This window comes from Columba livia, chromosome 3 (assembly GCF_036013475.1).
Source record: "Columba livia isolate bColLiv1 breed racing homer chromosome 3, bColLiv1.pat.W.v2, whole genome shotgun sequence".
In the NCBI taxonomy this organism is placed as follows: domain Eukaryota; kingdom Metazoa; phylum Chordata; class Aves; order Columbiformes; family Columbidae; genus Columba; species Columba livia.
The window spans coordinates 80210532-80234084 of record NC_088604.1 but is presented as its reverse complement, the minus strand read 5'-3'; the positions used below and the strand labels follow the sequence as shown (position 1 = coordinate 80234084).

The 23553-nt window shown below is 38.9% G+C and overlaps 1 long non-coding RNA gene across 1 annotated transcript; it reads right to left on the bottom strand.

The window, feature by feature from the left end:
• Positions 1-956: 956 nt before the first annotated feature.
• Positions 957-22345, bottom strand: LOC110363359 (uncharacterized). The gene is made up of 5 exons (XR_002421364.2): positions 21382-22345; positions 21115-21274; positions 20007-20109; positions 5375-5546; positions 957-2270 (listed from the first exon to the last, which is right to left on the bottom strand). It is a non-coding gene; the product is annotated as an uncharacterized LOC110363359 (long non-coding RNA).
• Between the last annotated feature and the right edge of the window lie 1208 nt (positions 22346-23553).

Here is a 23553-nt window from a genome sequence, read left to right as displayed (position 1 = left end):
AAACAATACCATGGTGGCATTCATCACCGTAGCCATTCAGTTTCTACAACTTAAACTGGAGGGGTACTCTGCCAGTTGCTGATTCTGACCCAGAACTCCTCGAGTACCAATTTTAACATAGCTCCAACTCTGGACTTAAACATTTGATTCTTTTCCTGAATTTGCAGCTAACATATTAAAATCAGCACTGATCCCATGCTTTGGCAATTGAACCTGAAATGAGTGAAAAACTCTGTTTCAAATTCTGACAGTCTGCCTGGTTATTTCCTTCTCTCTGACAGATAATTTAGAAAGTCTGACTCACCTCTTCTGTCTCTGCTAGGTAAATGAAAGGCAGTTGAGATGAATCAGAATGTCAGAATAACAAAACCAGGGGAGAAGAAGAAACAGCCCCTGGGGAAATAGAAACTTTGAGTTTCTTTAAAAATCCAGCCTATGAGCATGATCATCTTCACAGCAAATCCCAAGCAAAAGTGCTTTCCACAGTTTGTGCTCTCTGGTCTATCACGGGCTGTGATTCACAGCTCCTCTTCTGGAGATTTGACATTCTCATAATTTTCTCATGAGCCTAATGTGTGAGAAATATATTTTGAGTGACTGTCCCACATTTTCAAGGTTTGAAATGCAGCCTGACTAGACAGGAGGAGGGATTACATGACTTCAATTTTACCTTGAGACTTCTTTTTACCAAAATACATTTTTAAGCACAAGTTTATCCCCTGCTTCTTCTTTTTTTTTTTTTTTCCCCTATGCAATTGCTGTATTGTTTTATTTTATTCCTACAAGCAAGCTGCTATGGATATATTACTACAATACATCAAATACATCAGAAGCAACAACTTTCTTTTTTCTAATGACCATTTCAAGTATTTTGAGAAAGAAGAACCAAAGAGGTCTCTGGTTACAGAGGCAGGTTCAACATACTTTGACAGAAAACACCTCACAGAAATGTGTTCAGTGTAAACCAGGTTGCATGATGAAAGACAGTTTTATGACAAAAAGTGAGAACAACTGGACAAGCACATAGCAATATTTATCACTGCAACTCGTCAGTCAAAGCAATCAAAGCCATTGTGTGGTCACTCCAACACACTTCACATCATATTTTAATCCATACTACTTAAAATGAAGTCATTTTCTACATAGCTTATTTGACAGCTGGTGCTATAGCATCCTCTTTCTTCAGAAGACTTCTATGTATTTACCTTGTTTATGTTCACTGTGGTTCTCTTGTACGTGATAACAGATGGACAGTTTTTTAACAGAAGATATTCTGAGCCTGCGCAGCTCTGCGCTTTGTTGTGTCTATTGCACAACTGGGTGTAAAACACCTTTTAAGTTTGGTGATGCTGTCTGCATACTCAGGTAGGATAAAGAAGTTTCTGATTCTACTACAGTGCCTCTTGTTAGCATCTTCCCCTTGGTGGTCTTTCTGGAAAACAGCTTTCAAGCCACAGCCTGTACTATGTCATGGTCTAATTTAGAAAGTTGCTGTAACTTCTTGGATATTCATTACTCCTGACAAAATACTCTAATGAGTGTCCCGGATTTTGAAACAGCTGTTTTCCCTCTAATCCCTGAAAAATAATCTTTAAAAACTCTGTTTATATCTTAGTCATTTTTCCTTCAGATTTCCAACTTTTCTCTTTTTCATCCATTCTTCCTTCAGCAGCAAGATTACTTCACTTTTCTATTCCACCTTTGAATATTTCCAAATAACCTAGAAAAAAATGTGCGTTATGTATAACCTTCATAGCTGTAATACTAGCAACAAATGAATAAACCTCTAACTGTGTCATCCAACACAGCTCCTATGCAGTTTTGCATTATGAAGAGAATTTTGTCATAGTGGTAATTTGATCCATCATATGGCATCCCCAGGAAACGAGCTGTTCAGAGAACTTTACTCCTCTTAAAGCATTACAGATAAACCCAGAATTTTGAGTGTGTATGAAAAAAAAAAAAAAAAAACAGAAAAAAAAAAAAAAGGCCAGAGAAGAGAGAACAATTCTTCACGTCCTTTCATCAAAGGTGCTAAAAGTTGGTGCAGCCTTCATGGCAACATTATTCAATATACAAAACCTATATCTAAGAAACTTTTGTGTGTTATCATTTATGATTTGTGTGACCTCTCTTTTATCCTTAAAACACTGCAAAAGAGAGGCTTTTGATAGAGGCAGTCCAAGTATGAGCTGTTATATAGTTGGTTGCATCCAAAGGAATTCTGTTTCCCTCAGGTCCTGATACCAGTGTGGATTTTCACCATGCATCTGTCAGGAAAAAAAAACAAATGATCATGATATGTTTTCATAGACTTGCACGTGAACTAAATGTTACCATGTGAATAAATGTAAAATAGGTCTAGCCTACTGTTTCTCACTTATGTGATTAGTGACTGTCATTTAGTGAAATGTAGTTGTTTAGCTAACAAAGGAACGTTTTTTTATCATATCTATGTGTGTGATCGGAGTCTTTGAATATGCCACATTGCCCAGACTTACCAACTTGGGGAAGAGTGACTGGAAAGCTGCCTGTCAGAAAAGGATCTGAGGGTGTTGATTGACAGCCGACTGAATACGAGCCAGTAGTTTGCCCAGGTGGCCAAAAAGGCCAACAGCATCCTGGCTTGTATCAGGAATAGCGTGGCTGGCAGGACTAGTGAAGTGATTGTGCCACTGTACTTGGTGCTGGTAAGCCTGCGCCTCAAATACTGTTTTCAGTTTTGGGCCTGTCACTATAAGAAGGACATTGAGGTACTAGAGAGGGTGCAGAGGAGGGTGACGAATGTGGTGAGGGGTCTGGAGCACAACTCTGATGAGGAGCGGCTGAGGGAACTGGGGCTGTTAAGCCTGGAGAAAAGGAGGCTGAGGGAAGAGCTTATCGCTGTCTGCAACTACCTGAAAGGAGGTTGTAGCATGGAGGGTGTTGGTCTCTTCTTCCAAGTAACAAGTGATAAGACAAGGGGAAATGGCCTTGTATGGAGATATAATGGAAGATTTGGCGAGGAGGTTAGTTAAGTGCAAATACGCTCAAGTGCACCTGTCTGTAGAGAAAGCACATACATCACACTAATTGTTCTGCTGACCTTGTGTGCTTGATGAGTAGAACCTCTGTGTTAGATAACACAGGCCTGTGAGAAACTCTAGGCACCTTATCACTATGTCTGAGATTCCTGCTTTGTTGTTGAAGAGCAGGAGGCTGCGCCTGCCTGAAGCCTTGAAATACAGGTGAGCTCAGCAGGCCCAGTGATCTCCCAGCAGGGCTGAACTGACCAGCACCTGCATTCCCGCTGGAGTCACTTCTGCCGGGGAGCTTAGGTGTGGCTTCGGAGATCGCCCAGCAGAGAAGTAACTCAAATGAAACTTGCTCTTTGTAATGCATTTGTAGCCTTTGGCTCTTCTTGCGACGTGCCTGTGTATGTGTACACAGGCCTCAAGTTTTGCCAGGGGAGGTTTAGATTGGACATTAGGAAAAAAATTTTCACAGAAAGGGTTGTCAGGCTTTGAAACAGGCTGCCCAGGGCAGTCATGGAGTCATCATCCCTGGAAGGGATGTTTAAAGGGCATTTAGACAAGGTTCTTAGGGACATGGTTTAGTACTAGAGTTAGATTATGGTTGGACTTGATGATCCTGAGGGTCTCTTCCAACCAAAATGATTCTATGATTTATTCCAAGCTATATTTTATTGCTTCCCTTCTAATCCTTTCCATACTCTGGCTTGAGTTTCTGACATATCACAAAACTGTGAAAGTTATTTCACTTCATTCTCCCTAGTAGAAAAAGAGAGAACAAAACAAATCTTCTGTCGCTTTTTCAGTATCTTTGGAAATGTTTGGTAGGTAGGAAATGGTGGGTTTGGGATTGATTCACTTTTTTCTGCTTGTTTCTGGCTCGATGTGTTGCAACACATTTTGACAGTACCATCATCAGATGAAAAACACTTCTCAGATTATCAGAAAAATGAATAGAAGAATCAATAAAAATATGAACCTAACCTGTCTTCATTGTGTTATTAAGTAGTCAAATATTTATTTTTCTTTTTTATCTGTCACTATTTTCGCTTCCACCATTTTTAAAACCTTAATGGGTCTAGCTCTGTAAAACACCCTTTTAAAATGAGCAAGACTTCAGTGAACTTTTGCTACAAAACACCCCTTTAACAAAATGTGTCAAAATTGTAGAACTGTGAATTACCTTGTTTTGGTACATTCTTCGGGACTTATTTATTGTTGAGTGATAACATTTGCGCAGCTTCCACATATTAATAGAGTTTACTCAATTAGGCTATTTTATATGTAACTGATTATCACAAAAATATTATTTAGCCAAAGGAAATGAAAGTAATTTCTATTACAAGGACTGTCTCCTAGTTTAAATCTCTTTTGATGCACTTTTGTTTTTCACTTGCTTTGCCCAACACTGTATTGTAGCCAATAATGTAATTATGGTGAAGCTATGAAAATAATACAGGCCAGGGTGTTTACCCAAAGAGAGGTGCTTCTGCTGAAAGCTCATCCATTAAATAAATGCCATGCAACCTTTTGTTTGCCACAGACTTTATCAACACAATTTAACAAAGCTTATTGGCTTGAAGACAGTGATTTGGTAAGCTATTCTTGACTAGTCCAACTGATACTATAATTTAATGTAGCCCAGTTTTTATCCTAGGATAAAAGATCTGTAACATCTTGCAAGTGCAGCTCAGGTCACAAGATAGGGCAGGTAAAACTTTACAACATACAGTACAATGAGCTACCAAAGTAACATAGTGCAAAAACCTGTAGAAACCTGGTTTTGAATGCTTGAATGTCTAAGGTCCAATCAAGAAAAAAGGTAAGTAGATTTTCAGCACTTCATATTTTCAGATTCAGTTATATATCTATTTCCATTTTTGTTTTAAACTTTGACTTGAAGTTGAATATTTAAACTTGTCATAATGACAGTTATAATGCAAATAATTGGGATTAAGCTTGGAGAAGGTCTATGTAGGCTGAATAACTGGGTAAATCTACCTGATAACTCTGTGAATCTATGAAATACTTTTCATATGTGAAATGAAGCCAGGTTTGCCTTGCAGCATATTTTCAACTAAATACGACAGCATCACGACTATTCTGAAACTTTCCAAATACTGAATAACTGAATATATAGCTCTTGAAAAAAAAAATGCTTTGCAGAGATTTATGGTGTCCAGTCTTTTTTAGCTAGTCTTTTTTTTTACAGTGAATAGATTATAAAAACATTATTCAGCATGTATCCAAGATTCAACTTCTGGCTGCAGTATTTTTATATTCACAGAAGGGGGAAAAAAAAAAAAAAGTCATCCCAATGAAATAATGAAATGGTAGTTATTGCATTTGAAGTTGATACTTACCAAAGCAGGATTATTTCTCCTGCTCATTTGAGCAGGTCTTTGTAAGTCAGTGATAGCAAGTTCAAAAATTTTCTTGGTGAGCAAGGTACAAGGTTGTCCATGACCTCCAGTGGACAATTTGGGGGCTTAGAGCCCACTTGTTGCAACACAGTGCTCACAAATCCATTTATTCCTGTGTGGGAAGAAACATGGAAGTTCACAGTTGATGATGCATCTGGTAGACTTTCACTGAAAACCAGCAGACTAATTCATTAAAACAATTTCTGAGCTGCAGATGCAAAGGTAGCACTCAGTAATTACATTTAATTTAATTAACTGGTTTATGAGTCAATTACTTATAAATCCAGCAAAGAAGAGTAATTGAGGAGATATGAAAGAATATAATTTCATAAGTCTGTATTCTTTTTCTCTGATTATGGAAAATACGGGACCAAATTGCTAAACTGATGTAAATTAGCATAACTTCATTGAAATTGATGGCATTATGCTCACTAGCATCATTTGAGACTGGAGCAGCTGGCATTTACCAATGCATTGGAACCAGCTATGTTTGCAGTGAGAAGTATCACTTATACAATAATACAATTTTTGTTCAACTTGTATAAATCAGAATATTGCTGCATGGTTGCATGGATCACAAATCAAGTTACTGAAATATTGTGGTATTCTTGAGGACAATTCAAACACAGGTACTTCTCTTGAAACATTAAAATACGGTTGTTCCATTTTATAAAGCCAAGAAATTGCTTGTCATAATCTCAGTTGCTCTAGTGCCTGGAACTCTATTAGTATTTAGCGGTCATTGGGGTAGCTCTTCCAGTTTCAACAATTAGTGACCTGGACTGAGTCCACAGTCTTCCAACAAGGTGAGTGCATGGTTTAGCAGCGACTGTAGCCAATGGGAATCTGATATCCTCAGGGTCAGTTCTTAATTTCAATGCTGACTCATTTTTTTTTCATTTCTGAAATTACTTTATCTTCTCAGGGGTGCTCCAAAGGACAGGTCTGAGGGAAATCCTGCATATTGGAGGGAGTATTCAGCACCAGCCTAGCAGCTGCTCCTAAAAGCTTGACTTTGTCCCTTCCATGTATGGGCTTAAAGAAATCCTGCATTTAGGCCCATCAATGTCTGAGCCCAGAGTGAACAATGCCTTTTCCTGAGGAGCATAATCTCATTAGTGTTGAATAGTACTTCCCTCCTTTGCCCTGTATGACAGTGAGAAGTACTAATACAGACATATTGCAGCAGGCATTTTACTCCCTTTGTAGGGTCACTATATCTCAGACTACATCCCAACAAGAATTTCCTCCCAGCCTAACATTAACTGAATTTCAAATTTCCAGCCCAGGAGAAGATTTGTATTTCAACACTTGCTCTTTGCCTAACAAAATTCAGAATACCAACTATTTTCACACAGTAAAAATTTCCAATAGTTTTGATTCAAGTATGCTGAAATGTTACATTTCAAAAGTGATGAGCAAAAGAAATCTTCCAGTTCAGCCCAGGGCTGATGCACAACATTTCATTTAAAGGATGTTAAATTGCAATTCTTGCAGGAGTTGAAGTGCAAGCCACCTCATCAAACTCTCTCTCCATAATTATGCTCATCTCAGAGCATATAACACAACATTGTTCAGAGGGGAATTCTTTATTACGTCCTGGGCTGTGTAGTCTTCTGGGGAGTTAAGCTCACAGGGAAGAGTGCGCTCCCAATCAACACCCTGGGAATTGCTAGGAAATACCTTTCAAAGTTAAGCTTTTCCAATTAACTAACCAATTCAAAGTATTTGGATGTGGGTTAAGGCAAAACAGTCTTTTTTTATTTTTTCAGTGTAAAATCTTAGACTGTAGTAAAACTGCTATTGCATTTTCCATCTTTATTTTTAAGAGAAAGAGTAACAGTCTTTTCTTCCTTCCTACTTATATTTGGACATTCAGTCACATTATGGGAAGTGGAGACATGCTAAGCATTTAAAGATGAGCAGATTTCAAAATTGCCCTTTATTTTTCCCATCTGACGTCCTAAAGAATTGCAATGAAAAAGCAATGCAAGTTAGACATTTAATTTCATACAGAACAGCCTGTACAAACAACATGGTAGAAAAATTGGGCCTCTGAGCTAAAAGAACTCATTCACTTCTATTAACCGTGTTTTTGGAGTCTAATTCTATTTTTTTTTTTACAGACAATTTTAATGAATTTTGTTATTTTGCCTCGGAACATATCTGCCATTTCCTGTTTTCTGAGCAGAAATGGAGGGAAGGCTGTACATTCAAGGGCACTTGCTCCCTTACAACTTGTGTAATTTTGTTGTGAAATTACTGCTCAGCATAGGACTTTACCAGCTTGACTCTCTGTCAAGTTTGCAGCAAACACAGCCTGATCACTGCAGAGACTGATACAGATTTTGACAATGACAAAGATGAATAACGTGCCTCATCAGTGAGAGAGCTATAAGACAAAAGAGAAGGTCCTTGGAAACTGGTCAGTCCCCAAATTCCAAACTGCACTTGAAAGCTTTAACTTCTCTGTATCAGTCTTGACTGGTTAAAAACCAGTTGCATTATTTTTTCCATATTAATTTCTATTATATTGTCACTTACTATCTCTTAATATTTGGTGCAAATATCTGTACTACCTTATCTCCATTTTGATACAGAGAACTTGGTGTCATGTTAGTTCATTGTCATGACATGTTGCTGTCATGGTTTCTAGGTCTCCCTTTTCACCAGGGTCAGTAAATCCTCATGACTGGTGAAAACTGTGAAATTAGAGGAAGTTTCTGACATTACCCATGGAACGTTATTGAACTCGAAGAGGAAAAGGTTTTTCCACTCCATTCTCACAGGTAGAAGCAAGATAGATGATATCTTAATTGAAAAATGCATTTAAATTAACATGAAGCATCTGGGTCTCCCTCAAGCAACATGCACAGTCTCTAACAAACAATCACTTTGCCCTGAAACAGGTGATTCACTTTCCATATTTAGCTTTCTGTGAGAACAAAAACTGATGATAATGTACCAGTTTTCAGACTTAGTCAGAAGGAAATTTGATATGATTTCAAAACACCTGATGTTACTTAGTAACACATTAACTAAAAACTTAGATCTAGCAGAGGAGTAGTGTTGTGAAAAAACAGGTCTGATCTAAAAATCTGTCTTTCACAGATGAAATTAAGAAGGAGGATTTCACAGTTTGTTCTCAACCTGGAATACAAGGTATGCAGATGCATTGAAATACCAACATCCTTTAATTATTTAGGCACTCTTATTTGCAATCTTGAAGCTCTTCAAATTATATGTGGAGTTAATAGTCCTGTTTTTTCAACTGGAGATGTTGCAGTAAAATGTAATCATCATGTATTAAACAACAGAGCCACATTTATGCTTCAGGTCTTTTAACTTCCTCTGTCAGACACAATTCTTACTCCCAGTCATTTCCTACCCAAAGTAATACAATTATTTTATTTTAAAGAACTTGTTTTCTTAACAAATGTTATGTTTTATGAACTTACTTGAAGTACATTTACATTTTCACTATTTCTAGCCTGTATCTATTTTAAATAAATTTACATGCGTTGCCAGGTAGTTAAAACAGTTATAGCAGTTAACTCTTAAATGAAGAAAAATAACTTTCTGCTTCACTTATCAATTTCCTACATTTGACAGAAGAAAATAACAGAAATTTTCCCAAAACCCTTCACATTTCTGAAAATAAGTAGAGTTTTGGATGACATTTCAAATTACAAAAGAAGGTACGAAACTGATGAACATTCTTGCAGTTATCGCTAGCTTTTCTGACAAAAAAAAAAAACAACAACAACAAAAAAGGATAACATTTACGTGTATTCAGTATTTTTATCTCTATTTAGATGACAGTGGGTGTAGAATAAAAATCAGACAAGTATAAAGCACAGCAATAAAATGAGGACATCATAGAAACTACAAAGCAATTTAAAAAATTGCCCTGCATTTAAATTTAGGTTTCTATTACTCTCTTGACCATGTCTGCAGACCTTTCATTAGTAGTAAAATGCAATCTGATGGCTTTACATTCTAAAAATTATTGGTTCATACCCATACCTCTTATCGTCTCTTGACCAGCCTGTATGCTTCTATACCAAATGTTTCCTTGAGAAACTGAATGTCTTTGGTTGTAAGGCAGCAGCTGATGTGCTTTACTGTGTGAGTATCTTCTCAATTATTTCAAAATGATAACTAAAACCAGCTCCATTAGCATCAGGGTCCAAATATACTTTCCTGAGCCCCAGGGAAGCTTCCTTTGGTTTAAATCATCCTGCATCCCTCTTTAAGCTTTGTCCAATGTAAAACCAGTAGACCGAGGTCTGTTGGTAGATAGGAGGACTGCCAATAATATATGTCAGGAGAAAACATGCTGTCAAGAAACCACTGAGAGCAGAGAGGGTGATGCCCAAAGGGAGGCAACTTAGATAGTCAATGTGGAGCTGTTCAAGGATATTTATGCCTGGGAAAGGGCACGGGTATAACAGAAAGCAGCATCTGAAGGAGCCCATGCAAACTCTAGGTTGCTCCTTGTCATCTTTAATCACAATTCCCTCCTTTCCTCAGTGCAGGGACAGATGGAGCCAAGGGCTTCCAACCTCTCTAAGCACCTACATTCCTGTCACCAGCTCTGCCTCAGCCACCCTCTGCTGCCAAAGGGCTCCAGCAACTGAGACACCAGCACCCCCCAATCTGATATCCTCCTTTAGATTTATTCTGTTCTTAGTCTTCAGCATATTTTGAACATGTACAGAACACTAAATATGTTAGGGAAAATTTACAAAGGTTTATTATGTGTCCCATTATCTTTACCACTTTTGGGAAACTGGGTGCATATCTGCTTGTAATAACACCTCAAGAATTTCAAAACCTGTATCAAGTGCCTCTCTTGTAATTTACTGCCTATTGCTGTCAGATAACATCTTTCATGAGTTGATAGCCACAAAGTACTCCTTAAAATAAGAAAGAATCATTGCATCACTGTTAAAATGAGAAAAGTTGCCAGTAGCTTCCTTTATGTTCTGGTCTAGCTTTGGCAGCAAGGCAAAAATTTACTGAATACACAGAATCAGAGAATGGTTGGGGTTGGAAGGGCCCTCTGGAGATCATCTAGTCCAACCCACCTGCTAAAGCATGTTCACACAGAGTAGATTGCACAGGAATGTGTCCAGGCAGGTCTTCAATGTCTCCAGAGAAGGAGATTACAACTGAAATGCAGTGCCATTAAAAAAAAAAAAAAAAAAAAAAAAAATCAGTAAAAACACTAGAATGTGAAGCCCAGAACAGAAAGAGGAACTAAAATAAAGGTGTCTTCACAGATAAGATCTGGCATCAAAACACCTGGTAGCCTCAGGAAAATGTTGTTGATGAAAATTACAGTGAAAGTTCCATAGAATTACCTCAGCTGTCTTCATAGCCATAAATAACAGAAATAGCAGAGCCAAACAGATGTTCTCTTCCTTCATAGACTTACAGATGTTATATAGCCAAACATTTTTACTGAAGCTTAGAAAGTAAAGAGTACAAATAACACGGAGTGCAAGAATCCAGAAATCATTTCTTTGGCTCAGGATTGTGCTGCCAAGGTTTGTGGACCATGTGGAGTTTTGAACCTGCTGCCCATGGAAACCTAACACAAGTGCAAAAGGTCATAACATGCTAATAAATCAGGGCACACAGAGATCTTGTCATCAGATCTGCTCAGGATTTCTGGGTATTTATTGTAAATTAAATCACCATTTCAATCCAGCAAGCTATCACAAAAAGGAAGTCTGGCATATTGGCTAAAATGTGCTTTAAGGACATACTGAAAGAAGATCATGAGTGTAATGAAAATAATAAAAATTAGCTGCTATTCAAACACATTCACCAAATAATAGACTTAATATAGTCCATCTGTTGTAAAGTGCATTATCAGAGAAAATTAATAATTAGAAGCATGGAAAATGTTAAGTAAGTTGGAAAATCTATAATCTTTCTCACAGGTAAATGCTTCCTGTTCTGATTTTTAATTTCTGAAATGATCCCTAATATTTAACCAAAAAAAAACAAGGAAGAAGACCATGGTGTATTGTTCCAAGTGTTGTGGTGTTTATTGTAAAGTGAGTGCTACACAAAAATTGCTAGGCAATATTCTTGAAGCCCCTCTTGATTGTAAGGTCTACTGGTCACTACTTACTGGTTTTGATTAAGCAAGCACTGAATGGTCAGTTATACAAAATTCAATTCATTTTATTTCTCTCTTCTAAGTAATGTGTCATTTTTTCCTCACTTGTTTGCCTCTGCACCTTTTCTATAATAACTTCTGTATGCCAAGTAAGAAACAAATATCCTTGTTTGCAGATGTTACAGGTCACCTTAATATATATTACCATTTAGGCAATTCCACTGAGTTAGTCAAAAGTTCTTTAATGTGCTGAATTATTAGCTAAAGAGTACTGGGAGAACTTTGCAGCAGCAGGTATTAAGCAGATGTAGCCTGGCAGAGCTCCTTCAACATTATTCTTGTCAGCTGAGCCTCTCCTCCTCGTGTGTGCTTAAAACAGACTCAAAAATCTGAAAACAAGTATCAAGTCCTTCTCTTAAAATGTGGCTCCACTTTTGATCCAAATGAAGTAGAAGAAGCTTATCTGATCCTTCTGGATGTGCATAACAAGTTTTCTCATGAGGCTTCCCAGCTCTGCAAACATCATCAGTGTTATCATTAGGAGCACAGCCTTTCTCACAGTACTTAGGAACTTGGTTTGCTAAAGTCAGGAAGGGAGGTGCTACAAAAATGGAAAATAACACAAAATAGGGAAAGTGACTCACAATATATCAACTTCTTAAAAGATCCTAGATGAAATAATAATAATAATACCCTGCACTTTCCAATAACTGTACCAAACCTTTCCTTTAGGCTCAGACTGAATTCATTTCACATAACTGGCTTCTGAATCACTGAGAATCACTGCATCTGCTCTCTGCCTGATGACTTTGCTATGCTATAGAAACATATACATCCCTATAGAATTTCCAGAGCTCTTAGAGAAAAAAATACTATCTAAAGAAGAAATCACTTCAGTCTTTCTTGCTCTCTTTCCTCATGTGCTGCAATGGATGTCTCATTTGGATTTAAGCAGTGCAAGTTCAAAGCTATGATTTGGTTGTCTTGCTTTCATGTACACCTGTGTTGGAAGGATCAAGCAATAGAGTCTTCAATTTATTTTGATAGATATGTTAGCAATGTTGAAGACATGAAGAAAGCAGGTAGCTAGAGACCACAAAGACATAGTGAAATACAGAAGCATCAATTATATTATTCCATATCAGTTTGTTTTCTTAAATGGTCACTTGCAAGATTTTGTTACAGTGTTACAAAATTCCCTGTGGTGTTTATTCTAACTGAAATTGTGCTCTCTCACCCTAATAATTCATGTCCAGGTCTTGAATTAAATCTGGATAAACCTGTAATGGGAAATTTCCAATGCACTGAAGCCACCTAAAATTAATATTCTTTTCTGTTGCTGCCACAACAACTCATAACTAGTGCTTTCACAATGAGGCAGACCTAGGCAGCCAGTTTCGGAACAATGGTTTCCAAGACATCTTTGTTTGAATTACCCCCCTGAGAATGGACTTTTCTCCTTATCTACCATGTTATTTGTTCTTTCAAACATCAATGCCCTATCTTTCACAAATTATTAAGGATTTCAATGCACCTGAAAAGTTATTCGAGTTTATTCTGAGTAATTACAACTTACTCCTCTTAGAGAACTTGAAACATATAGCAGATCATTTAAACTCATGCCTAACATGTGCTTAAGCACAAACCATTCCCTGGGTCTAAAGGAACTAGTGAAAGGTATAAATATCTGTGTGAGTGCCCTGAGGATTCAGGACTTGTGGCTTCCTGCCTGGAATTGCAGAGGCATTGCTTTCTCACCTGGCGAGGATGCACAGGGCCATATTCATGAGCATTTGAAGTCAACCCATTCATTTCAGTGAAATGGTTAGTGCTCTAAATTAGGTATCAGCTTGACTTCCTCTGTTGAAATGAGGCCAGAGAAATTAAGATCTCCAAGGCATTTAATTAGACACCTCCAACTCCAGCTGTGTGACTCTTGCAATTAGCTGAGCTGTGAGAATCAGAGGCCTTTTCCATGCTATCTACAGAGGGAACAGAGAGTGTGGATTTTGAGATGCAACCAAAAAGGTGTGCATGCTCAATGCACAGCTGCTTAAACCCAGCCATGAGGAATCAGGAGGCCCAAGGATGCATGTTTGAACTGTCCCTCTCACTAAGAAATAGTTCTGACTGAAATCCAGAAATCACATGCACTGGAGATGCAGCCCATGGAGCTCCAAGGCTCAGGCTGGACACTGCAGGTCCCTGATCACTACTGGTCTCTGTATAGCTCTACCTGGTACCAAACAAGCTTCACCCACCTACTCACTTAGCCTGGCACAGGAAAGAAAATGTTTTGTGTGATGTTACACAGCAGTCAGGGAAGGATCAAGTGACAATATGAGCTGCGTCTGTGAAATACCTACCACAACTGCACCTGGGATGGTCGCTGGGGCTCCCAGACTCTGCTGTAACACACACCAAAATCTGCTCTGCAGTTCCTTGTATTTTGGCACAAAAAGCTGAAATGTGGCTGTGCATTTTCTCATGGCAAACTCAACTGTATCTGTCAGACTAGTGCAGAACCTATAGTACTTTGAAAAACTGCAAAATGTAAGAAAAACAAAAATGCCTGTGCTTCTCACATTTCTCTGATGAATTCCATCTATCATTCCATTGTCTAAGCCTTAAGGATTTGTTGCTGGGAAAAATTCTAGGGTGAGGAGATGATGATAAAGGGAAAAGGTTCTAAGTGAGGGAGAAAAATTGCATTTACAAGCTAAAATCAACTTCCCACTTGAGTCTTTTGAGTGAGAGACATTCCTCTCCTGATCCCCAAGTTCTTACAGCTTAGAGTCAGGCCATGAAAAATATATTCTCTCCTCTCTTCCAACTCCCTTCTGTCAGTCATTACAAAAAAGCTGCAGATCAATTCCACTTACAGAGCTGCTCTTTAGCTCTTGGGACAGATACTCTGGACGATCCAGACCCAAGGGGATGAAGAGGTGCTGATGCCTGCCATGTTGCTTGCATAGCTTGCTTCAGTGGTCACACCCCAGAGTTCATGGTTTATCACCTCATTCTTTCTCTCCACATTGATGACAATTTTTAGTGATCAAGAATTTTCTAACATCACTTCTGTGGCTCAGTGCTATGGGGAGTGTAAATACCGATTTTTTGCAAATACAGCAAGTAGTCTTTATTAGTACTATTCCTAGTGTAGAAAACTTAAGAATAGAAAGCTACTCACAAGTAACTGAAACCTGTAATAAAATAGTAATTGTTTAAAGTTTTGATACAGATCCAAAACCATACTAATGAGGAATTTATCCCATATGCTTTCTCTTTAAAGTCACATGCTTTCTTTAAAGCAGAGTGAGCAAAAGAAGAAAACTGGATACTTTGATTATGGCATCACATATACTTTGTGGAAAAGACCTAAAATTGCTCCTCTAGCCAAAAGTAATAATGATGATGATAATAATAATTATGATGATAATGATGATGATGATGATGATAAGAAGAAAAAAGGAGAAGGAAGAAGGAAGAAGAAAGAAGAAAGAAGAAAGAAGAAAGAAGAAAGAAGAAAGAAGAAAGAAGAAAGAAGAAAGAAGAAAGAAGAAAGAAGAAAGAAGAAAGAAGAAAGAAGAAAGAAGAAAGAAGAAGGAAGAAGAAGGAAGAAGAAAAGGAAGAAAGAAGAAAGAAGAAAGAAGAAAGAAGAAAGAAGAAAGAAGAAAGAAGAAAGAAGAAAGAAGAAAGAAGAAAGAAGAAAGAAGAAAGAAGAAAGAAGAAGAAGACATCTATTATACTTTGTTTTTCATCAATAACTATCAGGGTCAGACTTACTTTTCCTGTTTTCCAGAGGAGAAAATAAGGCACAAAAGGTGGAGAGACTGCCCAGGGTGATCCATCAGACCGACACAGCTTTGGAAATTGAATCCAAGTTTCCTGAATTCCAGCCCAGTGTTCTGTCCTTAGCAATAAATGACTGGATATCTTGCCACCAGAGGACAACTTTACCCAATCATTCACACATCTCTGAAACCAAAAGCCCTCTGGAAAACACAAGGTATTTGCAGTTCAGCAGCCTCTGTAGTGTCTGACACTCCCAATGTTTGCAAAATCATTTCTTTAACAGAACTTAGTGATGAACTAGAGCGAGAAATGGCTGTCCCCTGTAATTATATTACGTTGTAATAACATTTGTCACTCATAATAGATGCTTTCCTAGATCTTAATATCTTTTTGAAGCTTTCACTCTGGAGGTTTAGGTATCTAGCCATTCTTTTATAGGCAACATTTAAATTCAATAATAATAATACCTCGAGTGCAACAATAAATACAACAAACGAACCATCTGTACAAAATACACAAATTAAAATACACAAATTAAATTGCACATGACAAAGTCAATTCTGAGAGCGGATTATAACAACAGTGTGATTTCAAAGATAGCACTGTTGAATCTTTTGGAAAAGTATCTTTCTTCATGAAAAGGTAATTTGCAGGCAGATATCTCCACATTTTTAAAGTCTGAAGACTCAATTACTTTACAGAGTAATTACTGGATAACAAAATTGTAATCACTGCCTGGACCATTAAACTTTGGTAAAGGTGACTGAAATAATCTCAGGGGAACCAAGAGCTTGTTTAGAGTACGGATATTAAGAAGCGGTAATTAAGTAACACAGTGGGAGTGTGAGTCCCAGGAGAAAACATGTTACAATGGCGATTTTATTACACATCTCAATTACTTTTTACTATACACTTCAATTTTCTGCAGTAGAAATCTACCACCATTTCAGATCTGCAGTAGCCTGAAGCTCTACACAGATGTCCCAAGCCCCTTCTCTTTCCTGAGACCAGCTGGCACAGTCTGGTCACATCCACCCTGGAATGGTAAACTAGGCCGGGAAATAGAATGGACATATCTAAACTGCCCAGGGTCAACAGTGTCCCCTATGTTAATTCCCAAACTGTCCAGGAATTGCCTGGGAGACTGCCAGTTAAACACAACTGGGCATGGGACTGTTCAAGCAGTTCAACAGTGCAGGCAGCCTACTTCTGCACCTCTGCCTGTGCCCTGGCACTGTTTATCTACTAGTCAAGAAGGAAACAACAATGACCTCCCAGCAAAAACAAGATGTTTTTGTCATATGTGGCAGAAAAAACAGAATGGACAATGGATGGACAAAAATAGAATGACACATGAAGAGGGAAGATAGGCCCAAAGTTCTTAACTGGGAAAGCAGTGTATTAGCAGTGTTGTAGATAAATGAGATCAATGCAGGATGCAAGAAGAGAGAATGCTGCAATAATCAAGTTAGGAAAGGAAGAGGGATGGAGCTAGCTGAGGGGATGGATTGGCATCTCTCTTTTAGAGCTACTAGGCAAGAGGAATCTTTAAAGTTCAGAGCCAGTCCAGGGCAGAGACTCAGCTGAAGACAATGCTGGTGTCCAAGGAAAGTGGTGTTCTTCTCAGGAAACGGAAAGAAGGGGTAAGGACACAGTGTACTGCTGGTTATAGCACCACTATGCTGGTTTCCCACAAAGCGGAGGCAAGCTGTGAGTTTTGCTCTCACACATGGCCTGGAATTCATCTGTCCAAACTCAGACACTTGAGTAGCTGATAGAGGGCATCCCAGAGCCTCCTACCACACTCTGGGAACCCAGCCGCTGGGAAGGAAGCTTACAGTTTATCTTCCAGATCACCTAGCATGTACATGCTTCAGTCAGAAAGGAACCATAGAGGTCAGAAGAGAAGCAAAGTGTTTAAAGAAGCTGCCTAGATGGAGAACACAACCCCATTAACCTGATCATCACCATGTCCTACTGCTGTGCTGGTGAGGCAGAGTTTCAATACATGCAAGCTCAGGACACCATTGTGAGTGCCAAAGTCATTCAAGCTGCTCTCTTGGCCAAGCATTTGGAGTTAGAGGCTGTAGTGCTGCCATCCTGCAAGTCCTGGATCACAGAAGCTAGTGGGAGCCCTAAAGAATCTCTGAGAAATGGGTTCAGAGGAGTCCCTTCCCCCAGTCTTTGTCTAAAGGACTGTGGAGGAAGGGAACAATCTCTGTTACAGTAATCTAGCCAGCAGGATAGAGCAACCAGAAGAGTACTTTTAACTGCTTTGTCTTGTTTGTGGGAGCAGCTAAAACAGACCAAACAACAACAACCATAAAACAACAACAACAAAAACACCACATATAGAACTTAACATAAACACAGCCACTCTTTCCCACATATATGCCAGCATTCCTCTGTGTGTGCGCACACTCAAACATGACATGCATGTTGGAGTTCATCTAAAAACCTGTATTTCCAGAGGCATCCAGCTTCCCCTGGCTACATCTAAACTAGTAATTTCAAGAGTGCCAGAATCTTGGTATATAACTGTAGCATAACTGTTATTAATATGAACAAGGGGCAACTAGGACTCGGGCAGCTCCTGGGGACCATTTGAGATTTCTGATGAGCCAGGGACCATTTCCACTATGCCATCTGGATACAGACGTTCTCTTTTGAATGATAAGGTAATTTAAAAGTACGGGCACATACAAAAAATTTCAGTTGGTTTCAGGGACAGAGGATGGGTCTTGGAACTGTTCAGTGCACTAGTTCAGATATATCCAGACTCACTCTCCTGGAATGAATAAGTTTTGCTACTAGCAATTTTGCTCTATTTTTCAACAGAAGGCTAAAGTACACACCACATTGGTGGCCAGAAGCATCATCTAGAAGTGTGATGTGGGTAGAGAAGTGTATTGATATGATACATTCAGTTGGCCAACAGCTGACATTTTTTGCTTCTGTGAATACTGCAATACATATGTAAATGTTTGTGGGGAAAAAAAATGTTATGACAATAAACTTTGCATGGCAAAATACGATGCAATTCAGTGTGTGTTTTACTCCCTTCCCCCTTACTGCCAGAAAATCATATGGACAGGCAGTGTGCTGGGGATTTCATTTGTCAAGAAGAGTTGCTAGGGAAAAAGATGTTAAGGACTGAGAAACTTCTGGAAGCTCTTCATGCTGTGATGTGCCAAAAGAAGACAGGACACTTAACAGCTGGATCCTGAAAGAGCTGGAGCTGGCAACCTGCATGTAACTTGAGGCTTGCTGATATCTTTTCTCTCAACATGGAGATGAGCTCTACTGAACTAGAAGTAACTAACGGGTCTCTATAATATTTGCTTCGAATATGTGCACCCTATTTTTATTTCAATACAGTTGCTTATTGGCTACAGCCACCACTAATGAGAGAAGTAGTTGTGGCCTGATGCTGCCACATCTAAATGAATATATCTACAAGCATATATCAATGTTGATAATGTTTATCAGGTTGGAAGGTGCTGCACTGTATATGTATGTGTACACATAACAGTGACAATCTGCTCCTGCTTGTCACATCTTTAAGCCTTGAAGAGCCCTGCTTTCCAGTAGTTATTTGACACCATGTTCAGTACCAATCACTCTGCTATAGAGTAAAAACAGACACACTGTGCTTTCATAGGCAACTCTGTGCTGCTTTGAAGTGTTTCACAGTCTCTACATACCCTCTGAAAGAAAAAAAAACTGTTTGCTTTCTATCTCTGGAGAGAGATAAAACAACCTGATAGACAGACATTCAAATGCCATTAACTGTACCAATGTTTTTTTGAGCTTATAAATATCTGCAGCTAAAAAATTAGAGATTGATCTGAACTTCTCTTCAGAAACTGCGAAAAATTAGGATTAACCTGAATCTTGCAATAAATAATGTATCACTAATTACCCTTTAGGAAAAAAAGGTGACTTTAATTCAAAAACCTCATGTATTATACGCGTTACTCGAAGAAAAACACTATTATTTACAGTGCCTTATGAAGTCATGGTAATACAGAAGCTTTCAGGTGGCCAAGGAGAGATTTTTATGGCTCCAAGGCTTATTTAGAATGAATATTATTTATTGTCCCTGTAAAAAGCTCTTATACCGTTGACATGCCTGATTTTTCTCAAGGATCAACATACCCATAAATATTTTCTGTCCTTTAATGTACATTTGGGATTAAGTTCCCCCAAATGCAGATAGAACATTACTCCCTCAGAATCCTTATTCTCCTTGTCCCCCATCCCTAGATCCCCATTGCATGTGCATAGGACTCTGTCCATGGGGCAGTTTCCTCACTGCAGAGTCCTTTGGTAACACAGAAATGTAAGAGTAAGAGGAGGGACGCAAATCAGGAGATGGGCTGCAGTGTTTTGAACTGACTACAATAAGTGCTCACACATGAAACGAAACAGCAGTCCTGAAAAAGCCCAATAGTATGATTTTAAGTTTGGCTGGGTTTCAACCACCTCCATCCAGGACGTCATGTTCCAAAAGATTCTCCCAGCTTTACACAAAGCAGGTTAGTTAAGCCTCTTTGTATTTAAATTGTATTTAAATATATATATATATATATTTAAAAAGTCATACAGCCACTTAATGGTTTAACATGTAAGTGAAATGCTCACCTGTGTTTCTAGAAACATAATTCCCTGCTTCGATTATATTTCTTTGTTCAGTGTGGGAGGACAGTTCAGCCTTCTCTCCTGTGCTATATCTCATATGACCGGCCTGCAGAGTGATGAGAATGTACAGAGTTAAAATATGCTAATCCAAATCCATTCCCTAAAAGGCCATTGGCAGAGGCAAAGATTGGTTAAATAGCTATTCACCAGCTGGCAGATGGTTTTCTTACTATCTGCATTCAAACATAGTCGAGAATAAAAAAACTTATGTCTGCTAATTGTATGGCTGTTCACAGCTCAAGGGCAGCTCTGCTATTAGCCATAACAGTCAGAGCTTTCCATATATTAAGTGATTTTCTTGCTTGAAGCAGGAGTAAAATCCAAATAAGTGTGTAACAGCAGACCAACAAATCTACTCGAAAACACCAAAAAAAACATAGTGGCTAATAAAAGAGAGAGAACAAATCTCTTTAAATTCAGAAACTATGTTATCTCCAATCTGACGTACTGCTATCTTGGCAAGCTTGTACCTTTGTTTCTGGTTGTAATTTGTATTTATGACCAGAAATTAGAAAAGCATGAGAATTATTTGGGAAAATAGGCCTGCAAAGGACCAGGTGAGTCACCATGCTTTTCCTCCATAATCATAAGCAGTTCTGTCACAGTTTTTAATTCCATATAGGTCAAGCAGGATAGCCATTCCCCTCACATACACACAAGCTACAAATGGTATTCACCCACAGCATGAGAGTCAAGCCCTCAGGGACTGCAATGCACTAAGGGAAGAGAGATTGAAAGGTTGGAATCAGGGCTGCTGCAGGCAAGTCTTGAGGCTGCAAGATGAGATGAGGCATCTCTTCCACCCCAGCACCATGCCTCTCCCAGACAGGATGAAAAAATAGAGAAACCTGATAGAAAAAAGTTATGTGTTCCGGCGGACAGATAACTACTGCTGCCACTGATAGATAGGAGCAATCAATAATGGTGGTAAGTGGCGACAAGCATTCACCATAGCTGACAGGGTGGATTTAGATTGAGCTATAGTCATTACCACTTAAACACACCAAGCTGCAGAGGAAAAGTGTTTTTTTAAAAATATATACATCCAAACCTGCAAAATCCTGTGCAGATATTCCTTGGTGCTGGAGTGCCTGGTTTCTCTCTTTTTCTCCAGTTTCTCTCTTTCTCTTTGCTATCAGCCTATATGGCACCTTGTTCTGCAGCAGTCAGGCACCTTGCAGGACTGGACACAGGTTGGAATATGCAAATAACTACAAGAGGCAAACAGAAATGTAAAGTTGATATTCAAAGCTGAATGTGAGCCTCTGGGGACACAGTGTGAGGTGGGGAAACAAAGAAAAGAGCATGCACTACTCACTAGCCACCTGGTGTCTTTTGGGTTTTCCTACAATTGCTGAAGAGACTTTGGTAACTCCAGGGGGCACACTGAAAGCAGTCAGAGTTCCTGCTTCTAAGTTCTCCTCAACATTCTGGGATACTTGGAGAGAACAATCATGCCAGAGAGACCACATTTTCTGCTGAACAAAAATCAGAAGTAACCCACTGAAGCCTGAAGATCCCTGGTTTTACCACAGCCCCATATGGCTGGAGTACCTCACCTCCTTGCTGGGGAGCTCCTGCAACTCCCCGAACTGAAGAATTATTCCAGGAAGCAATCCCACAGTATTAGATCTACAGCATATGCTACACAAAACATTAAGAGTTAGAAAAATGTTTTTATTTCTATGTTCCATGGTTTTCTGCACTAAGACTGGGGGGATGCAAGTGGTTTGATTTTGAGTAAGTGGAATGAAGCAGGTTCACAAACAGGTAGCCCCACTCATTTTTAATGACTTGCTAATTCCAGTCCTTATTCATTCTGCAGTCACAGCCTAAACTAGGGCGGATTACAGATGGGGTGGCACACTTTTGCTGAGTTCTTAATGCAGAATATAATAACACTATTCACTAGTGTCCTAAAGAATTCCCATTCATACAGGGTTCTCATTCCCAGAACTTCCAAAACAACAATACACAAGTAGCTCAGCTTTACTTTGTGCAAAATCCCCTGGAATATACACAACGAAGATGTGCAAATATAGCAGGCAATGCAATGACACTGCTGTCTGAAAACAAATAAATTAACATAGTCTTTGGCAAATTCTTTTCCTTGGGCTAATCCTATTTTTCAGGAAAAGAAAATGTCTCCTATATTTTTTTTTTTCCTAAGAATGAACTATCTTTGAAAATAAAATGCCTCTGCAGGCATAAGCACAGGATTTCATCTTAGTAATCATAGCTAAATTTATTAAAGCCTTTTCTGCCACATTTGCCAGTATACCTCCTGGCTGTTGTGACAGCACCTGGGGGCTGGAGAGACACACACTCTCAAGCACATAAATTGCTTTCTCTTTCAACTCAACTGGGTTGTGATTCACTTGAACAGAAAATTGTCCAGTTCAGAAAAGAGGAAAGAAACGAAAAAAAAAGACTCTTAGCAGACTCAGAGGAGGGGGAGGAGACTGCAAAGAAAAGGTCCTCTCTAATAATAAAGCCCCAGGGAGAAAAAATATCAGTTATTTTCACCAGCTGAGATTGCTGCACGCTTTTTCTGTCTTGAGGCAAAGCCAAGGGGTTTTGGTTTCACCAGGTTTTCCTAAGAACCTGAAATTAGGGATGCTCCAGGGACAGACACGACCCAAGGTAAAGCAGAGGGCACACACAGCCAGTGGACTACAACTGTATTATTTGGTGCAGGACTAAGTGATGAGCTGTGTCAAGGCACCCGTTTTAGCATGGTCTCCTGATTAGAAATATAATCACATGTACCCTGGGAAAGTACTGGCAGTAAGTGCCAGATTCCCAGAAAGCACCACACTTGCTGTATCTGCACCAATCTGGTTGAGCCTGTGTCTGCATTACCAATCGACCTGCTCATGGTAAGCATTTGCCAGCACCTGTGCCATTGGCAGTCAGTCAAACAGGTAAAAAGAGCTGAATCATTCCCAAATAACCAATTCCCCCTTCTTCCATCCAGACAACAATTCGGGCAACAACAGAGGTTAAGGATAGTAGGCAGAGCTGAGAAGGCTAGGTAAAGCTTAATTGCCTTCCTAGCTCCAAATTCAAAGCCTCTAACACTTGGCAGAAGCCTTTCAAGCATGGATATTAGGATAACTTCCCATAGACTTTTGCCACTAGGTCAGTTTAGTCTCATTCACACACACATATAGACAAGACACATATAAACACACAAGTATAAAAGAAGTAAGGGCACACTGCAGAAGTTATTAGGTTTTTGTGTTTTGGGTTTTTTTGTCCTATTTCTTGTTCTGGTTTAGACACATTTAGTCTTCTTTGCTCACTCAATCTTTGAAAATGTCTCGCTTCGATGAAAACATACCATAACACCAGCAGCATGATGTAGCCTTGCATTTTCTGCAGACTTTGCTATGACCTTGAATGTCCAAAAGCTTAAGCACCACATTTAAAAATGAAGCCTTACCACGTGAAGAATTGTACAAGGAAGCATTTTGCACACTTGAGATCT